Consider the following 8,241-nt stretch of genomic DNA (forward strand, 5'->3'; position numbering starts at 1 on the left):
ACCCTCCCTCTCTCTCTTCTTCCCTCTGTTCTGACTCTCTACCTCCCTCTCTCTCTCTTTCCCTCTGTTCTGACTCTCCCCTCCCTCTATCTCTTTCTATTTGTTCTGACTTCTACCCTCCCTCTCTCTCTCTTTCCCTCTGTTCTGACTCTCTTACCCTCCCTCTCTCTCTCTTTCCCTCTGTTGTGACTCTCTACCCTCCCTCTCTCTCTCTTTCCCTCTGTCTGGACTCTCTACCCTCCCCCTTCTCTCTCTTTCCTCTGTTCTGACTCTCTACCCTCCCCCATCTCTCTCTTCCCTCTGTTCTGACTCCCACCCTCCCTCTCTCTCTTTCCCTCAGGGCTCCAGATCCTCTATCAGTTCTGACTCTCTACCCTCCCAGTATAGTACACAGACTGGACAACAGGACAATGATCCTAAGCCTGGACTTGAACCGATCGAACATCTCTGGAGACACCTGAAAAAAGCAGTGCAGCAAAAAGCTCCCCATCCAACCTGACAGAGTTTGAGAGGATCTGCAGAGAAGAATGGAGAAACTCCCCAAATACAGGGTGTGTCAAGCTTGTAGCGTCATACCCAAGAAGATTCAAGGCTTTAATCACTGCCAAAGGTGCTTCAACAAAGTACTGAGTAAAGGGTCTGAATACTTATGTAAATGTGCAAACTGCACCCCTCCAAACTGCACCCCTGTTAAGATATAAAGCGGAAGAGAAGAGAGAGAGAGAGCAGAGAGCAGAGAGAAAAGAGAGAGCAGACAGCAGAGAAGAGAGCAGAGCACAGAAGAGGAGAGCAGAAAGAGCAGAGAGAGAGAGAGCAGAAGAGAGAAAGCAGAGAGCAGGCTGAGAGAGCAGAGAGAAGAGAGCAGAGCAGAGAGAGAGAGAGCAGAGAGCAGGGAAAAGAGAGAAAGCAGAGGGGGTGAGAGCAGAGAGAGAGCAGCTGAGAGAGCAGAGAGCATTAGAGAGCAGAGAGCATTGAGAGAGAGGGAGAGACCGGAGAGCAGGCTGAGAGAGCAGAGAAAAGAGAGAGCGCAGCAGAGCAGAAGCAGAGAACAGAGAGAAGAGAGAGAGAGGCAGAGGGAGAGAGAGAGCAGAGAACGTGAGCAGAAAAGAGAGAGCAGAAAGAGACCAGAGAAAGAGCAGCAGAGCAGGAGAGAGAGAGCGCAGAGGGAGAGAGAGAGAGCAGAGAGGAGAGAGCAGAGGAGCAAAGAGAGAGAGAGAGAGAGAGTAGAGAAGAGCAGGGAGAGAGAGAGAAGAGAGAGGCAGAGAGAAGAGAGAGCAGATAGAGTAGAGGGAGAGAGGCAGAGAGGGAGAGAAACAACGAGAGAGCAGAGAGGGCAGAGAGAGAGCAGAGAGCAGAAAGCAGGCTGAGAGAGCAGAGAGAGAGAGAGCAGAGAGAGAGCGAGCAGAGAGCAGGCTGAGAGAGCAGAGAGAGAGCGGAGAGCAGAGAAGAGAGAGAACAGAGAGAGAGAGAGCAGAGGGAGAGAGATAGCAGAGAGAGAGTGAGCAGAGAGCAGGCTGAGAGAGCAGAGACAGTGAGAGAGCAGAGAGAGAGCAGAGAAGAGAGAGCAGAGGGAGAGAGAGAACAGAGAGAGAGCAGAGAGCAGGCTGAGAGAGCAGAGAGAGAGAGCAGAGCGAGAGAGGGAGAGAGCAGAGAGTGAGATAGCAGTGAGCAGAGTGAGGGCAGAGAGAGCGAGCAGAGAGCAGGCTGAGAGAGCAGAGAGAGCAGAGAGGTGAGCAGAAAGCAGGCTGAGAAAGCAAAGAGAGAGAGAGAGCAGAGGGCAAAGAGAGAGAGCAGAGAGAGAGAAAGCAGAGAGCAGAGAGGTCAGAGAGCGAGCAGAGAGAGAGCAGGGAAAAGAGAGCAGAGAGAGAGATAGATCAGAGAACAGAGAGAGCAGAGAGAGAAGAGTAGAGAAAAGAGAGGAGAGCAGAGAACAATATAGAGAGAGCAGAGTGAGAGAGAAGAGAGGAGAGAGAACAGAGAGAGCAGAGAGGCAGAGAGAGAGCAGGAGAGCAGAAAGCAGGGAGAGAGCTGAAGAGCCAGAGAGCTGAGCGAGCAGAGCATAGAGAGAGAGAGCAAGAGGAGAGGCAGAGTGAGAGAGAGAGCAGAGGGAGAGAGAGAGCAAAGACCAGAGAGAGAGCAGAGAGCAGGCTGAGAAAGCAAAGAGAGTGAGAGAGAGAGAAGGCAGAGAGAGCTGAGCGAGCAGAGCATAGAGAGAGAGAGCAGAGAGTAGGCTGAGAGAGCAAAGAGAGAGAGCAGGGTGAGAGAGAGAAGAGAGAGGGCAGAGAGAAGAGAGAGCAGATAGAGCAGAGGGAGAGAGAGCAGAGAGGGAGAGAGAACAGAGAGAGCAGAGAGAGAGCAGAGAGCAGAAAGCAGGGAGAGAGCTGAGAGCAGAGAGAGCTGAGCGAGCAGAGCATAGAGAGAGAGAGCAAAGACCAGAGAGAGAGCAGAGAGCAGGCTGAGAAAGCAAAGAGAGTGCGAGAGCAGAGAAGGCAGAGAGAGAGCAGAGAGATAGAGCAGAGGGAGAGAGAACAGAGAGAGCAGAGAGGGCAGAGAGAGAGCAGAGAGCAGAAAGAGAGAGTAGAGAGAGAGCAGAAAGCAGGCTGAGAGAGTAGAGAGAGAGAAAGCAGAGAGTGAGAGAGAGGGAAGAGAGCAGAAAAAGAGCAGAGAGAGAGCAGAGAGTAGGCTGAGAGTGCAGAGAAAGAGAGCAGAGTGAGAGAGAGAACATAGAGAGAGAGATAGCAGAGAGAGAGCGAGCAGAGGGAGAGAGACAGCAGAGAGAGAGCGAGCAGAGAGCAGAGAGACAGTGAGAGAGCAGAGAAGAGAGAGCAGAGGGAGAGAGAGAACAGAGAGAGAGCAGAGAGCAGGCTGAGAGAGCAGAGAGAGAGAGCAGAGCGAGAGAGGGAGAGAGCAGAGAGTGAGATAGCAGTGAGCAGAGTGAGGGCAGAGAGAGCGGGCAAGAAAGCAGGCTGAGAAAGCAAAGAGAGAGAGAGAGAGCAGAGGGCAAAGAGAGAGAGCAGAGAGAGAGAAAGCAGAGAGCAGAGAGGTCAGGGAGCGAGCAGAGAGAGAGCAGGGAAAAGAGAGCTGAGAGAGCAGAGGGAGAGATAGATCAGAGAACAGAGAGAGAGCAGAGAGAGAAGAGTAGAGAAAAGAGAGAGAGCAGAGAACATATAGAGAGAGCAGAGTGAGAGAGAAGAGAGGGAGAGAGAGCAGGGTGAGAGAGAGAGAGCAGAGAGAGAAGAGAGATCAGTTCACATGAGCCCTCATCGCAGGTTTAGGGTTTGGGATGTTGACTTCAGTGTCTGAAATAATAACTGAACACACGCACACACATTCAACACACACAGTGGACGCACTCAACTGGACACACACAACACCACTGGACACACCACACACACACACACACACACACACCCACAGCACACACACCACACTAGGCTGATCACACACACCCTCACTATGGACGATATCAACACACTGGACACTACACACACACACTGGACACAAAACACTCACGGCTGGACACACACTCAGCTGGACACACACACACTCACACTGGACACAGACACACTCGCACACTGGACAGATTACACACACACACTGGAACACACCCCAGACACACCTGGCACACACACACACACACACACACTGGACACCGACACTCACACTGGACACAACACTCACACTGGACACACATACATACACCAACGACACTGGACACACAACTACACACTGGAACACCACTAACGGAGCAACACCTCACACGACACACACCACACATGGACACAACACACCACTCAACACTCGGAAACACACTGGATTACGATACACACACATGACAATGGACACACACACACCTGGACACACACATCAACTGGACAACACTCACACTGGACACATACACCTCACACTGGATACACACACCACAGACACCTTATGGACACTAGCACTACACATGGCACACACACCACCTGGACACCACACAGCCACTTCTGGACACACACACACTGGAACACACTCGACACTGGACACACCTACTGGACACACATCACGACTGGACACACACACACAACACTTGGCACACACGACAGATGGACCACACACATCACGGACACACACACACATCCACTACTGGACACCAACACACACTCGGACCACACTCACGGACACATCACATGACACACACACTCACCTGGATCACGCACAGATACACTGACACACTGGACGAACACAACACATGGACCACCGACACACCCTGGACACACACCGGAACACACACAGCACATGGCACACACACTCACTGACACACCTGGACATGGACACACAACACACTGGACCACACTGGACACATCAGAAATCTCCTATAATTGTGACAATTCAACACGTTAAAAATACCAATGTGATCATTTGTTGTCTTTTATGTTGAACTACAAATTGTAATACATTATATATGGACATCGCTCCATAGTTGTACAGTATACAGAGTTATTGTACTTTGTTCATAATAAAACAGACTTGGAAACAAGAAAAGCAGTTATATTGTGAAACAGTTTGGTTATGATGTTCGTTTCCTCTGCCAGGTTGGACGTTAACCTGCGACTGGTTGAAACATGAAACAAATAGTGAAATGAGAATACAAACAATTAAATTATGTGGAATTGAATTCACAAATTTGTACAACAGAGCTGTGTTTGATGCCGGGTTACTATAAGCAAACAGAGTTCCACTTTCTCTTTTATCTGCTCTCCTTGCCCTCTCTCTGCTCTCTCTATTCATTCAATCAATTGCAAGGGGCTTTATTGGCATGGGAAACATGTGTTAACATTGCCAAAGCAAGTGAGTGAGATAATACACAAAAGTGAAATAAACAATACAATTAACAGTAAACATTACACATACAGAAGTTTCAAAACAAGAAAAGACATTACAAATGTCATATTATCATATACAGTGTTGTAACAATGTACAAATGGTTAAAGCACACAAGTTAAATAAAAGCATAAATATGGGTTGTATTTACAATGGTGTTTGTTCTTCACTGGTTTGCCCTTTCTTGTTCTCTCTGTCTATCTCTGCTCTCTCTATTTTCTCTGCTCTCTTCTGCCTCTCTGCCCTCTCTCTTCTCTCTCAGCCTGCTATCTGCTCTCTCTCTGCTCTTTGCTCGCTCTGCTGTTCTCTCTTTTCTCTGCTCTCTCTCTGCTCTCTCACTCTATGCTCTCTCATCCTCTCTTTTATTTCTCAGCCTGCTCTCTGCTCTCTGTCGTCCGCTCTCTCTGTCTCTCTTTCTCTCTGCTCTCTCTGCCTCTCTCTTCTCTCTGCTCTATCTCTCACTCTCTGCTCTCTCTCGCTCTCTGCTCTCTCCTCTCTCAGCCTGCTCTCTGTCTGCTCTGCTGTTCTCTCTTTCTCTGTTTTCTCTCTGCTCTCTCTCTGCTTCTCTCACTCTGCTTCTCTCACTCTCTATTGGCTTCTCTAGCCTGCTCTCTCTCGCTCTCTATGCTCTCTATTGCGTCTCTCAGCACTCTCTGTTCTCTCTCTGCTCTCTCTCTCTCCTGCCCTCTCTGTTCTCTCTCTCTGCTCTCTCTACTCTGCCCTCTGCCCTCTGCTCTCTCTCTGCTTTTTATATCTGCTCTCTCTCTCTCTGCTCTCTCTGTCTCTCTCCCTGCTATCTCTCTCTGCTCTCTCTCTCTGCTCTCACTTTTTCTCTATGCTCTGCTCTCTCTGCTTGCTCTCTCTCTGCTCTCGCTCTCTCTCTGCTCTCTCTTCTCTCTCAGCTCTCTCTGCTCTCTCTCTGCTCTCTCTCTGCCCTCTCTCTGCCCTCTCTCTGCCCTCTCTGTTCTCTTCACTCTCTGCTGTGCTCTCTGCTCTCTCTGCTGTCTATCTCTGCTCTCTCTGTCTCTGCTCGCTCTCCTCTGCTCTCTCTCTCCTCTGCTCTCTCTGCTCTCTCTCCCTCTGCCTCTCTGCTCTGCTCTCATCTCTTTTTCTCTCTGCTCTCTCTGCCCTCTCTCTTCTCTCTTCTCTCTGCTCTCCTCTTTGCTTTCTCAGCCTGCTCTCTCTCTTGTTCTCTGCTTCTCTCTCTGCTCTCTCAGCCTGCTCTCTCTCCCTCTGCTCTCTCTCCTCTGCTTTCTCAGCCTGCTCTCTCTGCTCTCTGTTCTCTGCTCTCTCTCTCTGCCCTCTCTCTCTCTGCTCTCTCTCTGCCTTCTCTGCTCTCTCTCTGCTCTCTCTCTCTTTTGCTTTCTCAGCCTGCTCTGCTCTCTCTCTCCTCTGCTCTCTCTCTCACTCTGCCCTCACCCTCTCTCTCTTGCTTCTTCTGTGCTCTGCTCGCTCAGCTCTCTCTGCCTTCTGCTTTTCTCTCTCTCTCTCTCTGCTCGCTGTCTCTGTTCTCTGCTCTCTCTGCTCTGCTCTCCCTGCTATCTCTTCTGCTATCTCAGTCTCTGCTCTCTCTTTTCTCTATGCTCTGCTTTCTCTTCGCTCTCTCTCTTCTCTCTTGTCTCTCTGCCTTCTCTGTTCTCTCTCTCTCTGCTGTCTCTCTGCTCTCTGCTGTCTATCTCTGCTCTCTCTATCCTCTGCTCTCTCTGCTCTCGCTCTTCTCTCTCTGCCCTCTCTTTCTCTCTCTGCTCTCTCTCCCTCTGCTCTTTCTGCTCTGGTCTCTCTGCTCTCTCTTGCCTTCTCTCTGCTCTCTCTTTGCTTTCTCAGCCTGGCTCTCTGTTCTCTGCTCTCTCAGCCGCTCTCTCTCCTCTCTGCTCTCTCAGCTGCTCTCTCTCTCTTGCTCTCTCTTCCCTTGCTCTTCTGCTCTCTTTTCTCTGCCTCTCTCCTTGCTCTCACTCTATGCTCTCTCACTCTCTCTTTGCTTTTTAAGCCTGCTCTCTCGCTCTCTCTCTGGTCTCTGCTCTCTCTCTGTTCTCTGTCTCTCTCTCTCCATCTGCTCTTCTGCTCTCTCTCTCTGCTCTCTTTTGCCTTCTCTGCTCTCTCTCTGCTCTCTCACTCTCTTTGCTTTCTCAGCCTGCTCTCTGCTCTCTCTCTGGTCTCTGCTCTCTCTCTGGTCTCTGCTCTCTCTCTCACTCTGCCCTCTCCTCTCTGCTCTCTCTCTTTGCTCTCTCAGCCTACTCTCTGCTCTGTCTCTTGCTCTCTCTCTCTTATGCCTCTCTGTGCTCTGCTCGCTCAGCTCTCTCTGCTCTCAGCTCTCTCCCTCTGCTCTCTCTGCTGNCTCTGCTCTCTCACTCTCTCTTTGCTTTCTGCTCGCTCTCTCTGCTCTCTGCTCGCGCTCTCTGCTCTCTCTGCCCTCGCTCTTCTCTCTGCTCTCTGCTATCTCACTCTGCTCTCTCCCTCTGCTCTCTCTGCTCTCTCACTCTCTCTTTGCTTTCTCAGCCGGCTTTCTGCTCGCTCTCTCTCTCTGCTCTCTCAGCCTGCTCTCTCTGCCCTCGCTCTTCTCTCTGCTCTCTCCCTCTCTCAGCCTGCTCTCTGCTATCTCTCCCCCTCTGCTATCTCTCCCCCTCTGCTCTCTCTCTCCCTCTGCTCTCTCTCTCACTGCTCTCTCTCTCTGCTCTTTTTCCGCTCTCTTCTCTGTTCTCTGCTCTCTGCCTTCTCTTCTCTCTCTCACTCTCTGCTTTCTCAGCCTGCTTTCTGCTCTCTACTCTTTCTGCTCTCTCTGCCCTCTGCTCTCTCTGATCTCTCTCTCTCTATTCTCTGCTCTCTCTGAACTGCTGCGCTCTCTGATCTCTCTCTTTCTGTTGTCTGCTCTCTACCCTCTCTCTCTCTGATCTCTCACTCTCTGCTCTCTCAGCCTGCTCTCCGGTCTCTCCCTCTCTCTCTAATGCTCTCTCCTCTCTAATGCTCTCTGCTCTCACCCTCTCTGCTTTCTCTCTTGTCTCTGCTTTCTCTTTTCTCTGCTCTCTTCTCTCTGCTCTCTCAGCCTGCTCTCTCTCTCTGCTCTCTTCTCTCTGCTGTCTGCTCTCTCAGCTCTCTCTCTGTGCTCTGCTCTCTTCTCTCTGCTGTCTGCTCTCTCTTTTCTCTGCTCTCTCTCTGTGGTCTTCTCTCTGTGGTCTTCTCTCTCTCTCTCTCTGCATCTCTCGCTTTATATCTTAACAGGGGTGCAGTTTGGACAATCACCACTTGATGGCAGTGTTAAACCAGAAGTGATGAAAACAACATTACTGCAGAGAGAGAGAGAGAGTCTAATATACTGATATACAGTGCATTCAGAAAGTATTCAGACCCCTTGACTTTTTACACATTTTGTCACGTTAC

General features: G+C 50.4%; 1 long non-coding RNA gene across 1 annotated transcript in view; it reads right to left on the reverse strand.

Moving 5' to 3' along the window:
* The window catches only part of LOC139027009 (uncharacterized), a 23,981-nt gene extending 18,351 nt beyond the window's left edge, over window positions 1-5,630 (reverse strand). The window contains exons 1-2 of the long non-coding RNA XR_011479026.1: window positions 5,582-5,630; window positions 5,472-5,543 (exon numbers count right to left, since the gene is read on the reverse strand). This is a non-coding gene — a long non-coding RNA (uncharacterized lncRNA). The remainder of the gene's footprint in view (window positions 1-5,471; window positions 5,544-5,581) is intronic.
* Between the last annotated feature and the right edge of the window lie 2,611 nt (window positions 5,631-8,241).

Source organism: Salvelinus sp. IW2-2015, unplaced genomic scaffold (genome assembly GCF_002910315.2).
Source record: "Salvelinus sp. IW2-2015 unplaced genomic scaffold, ASM291031v2 Un_scaffold6795, whole genome shotgun sequence".
NCBI lineage: Eukaryota > Metazoa > Chordata > Actinopteri > Salmoniformes > Salmonidae > Salvelinus > Salvelinus sp. IW2-2015.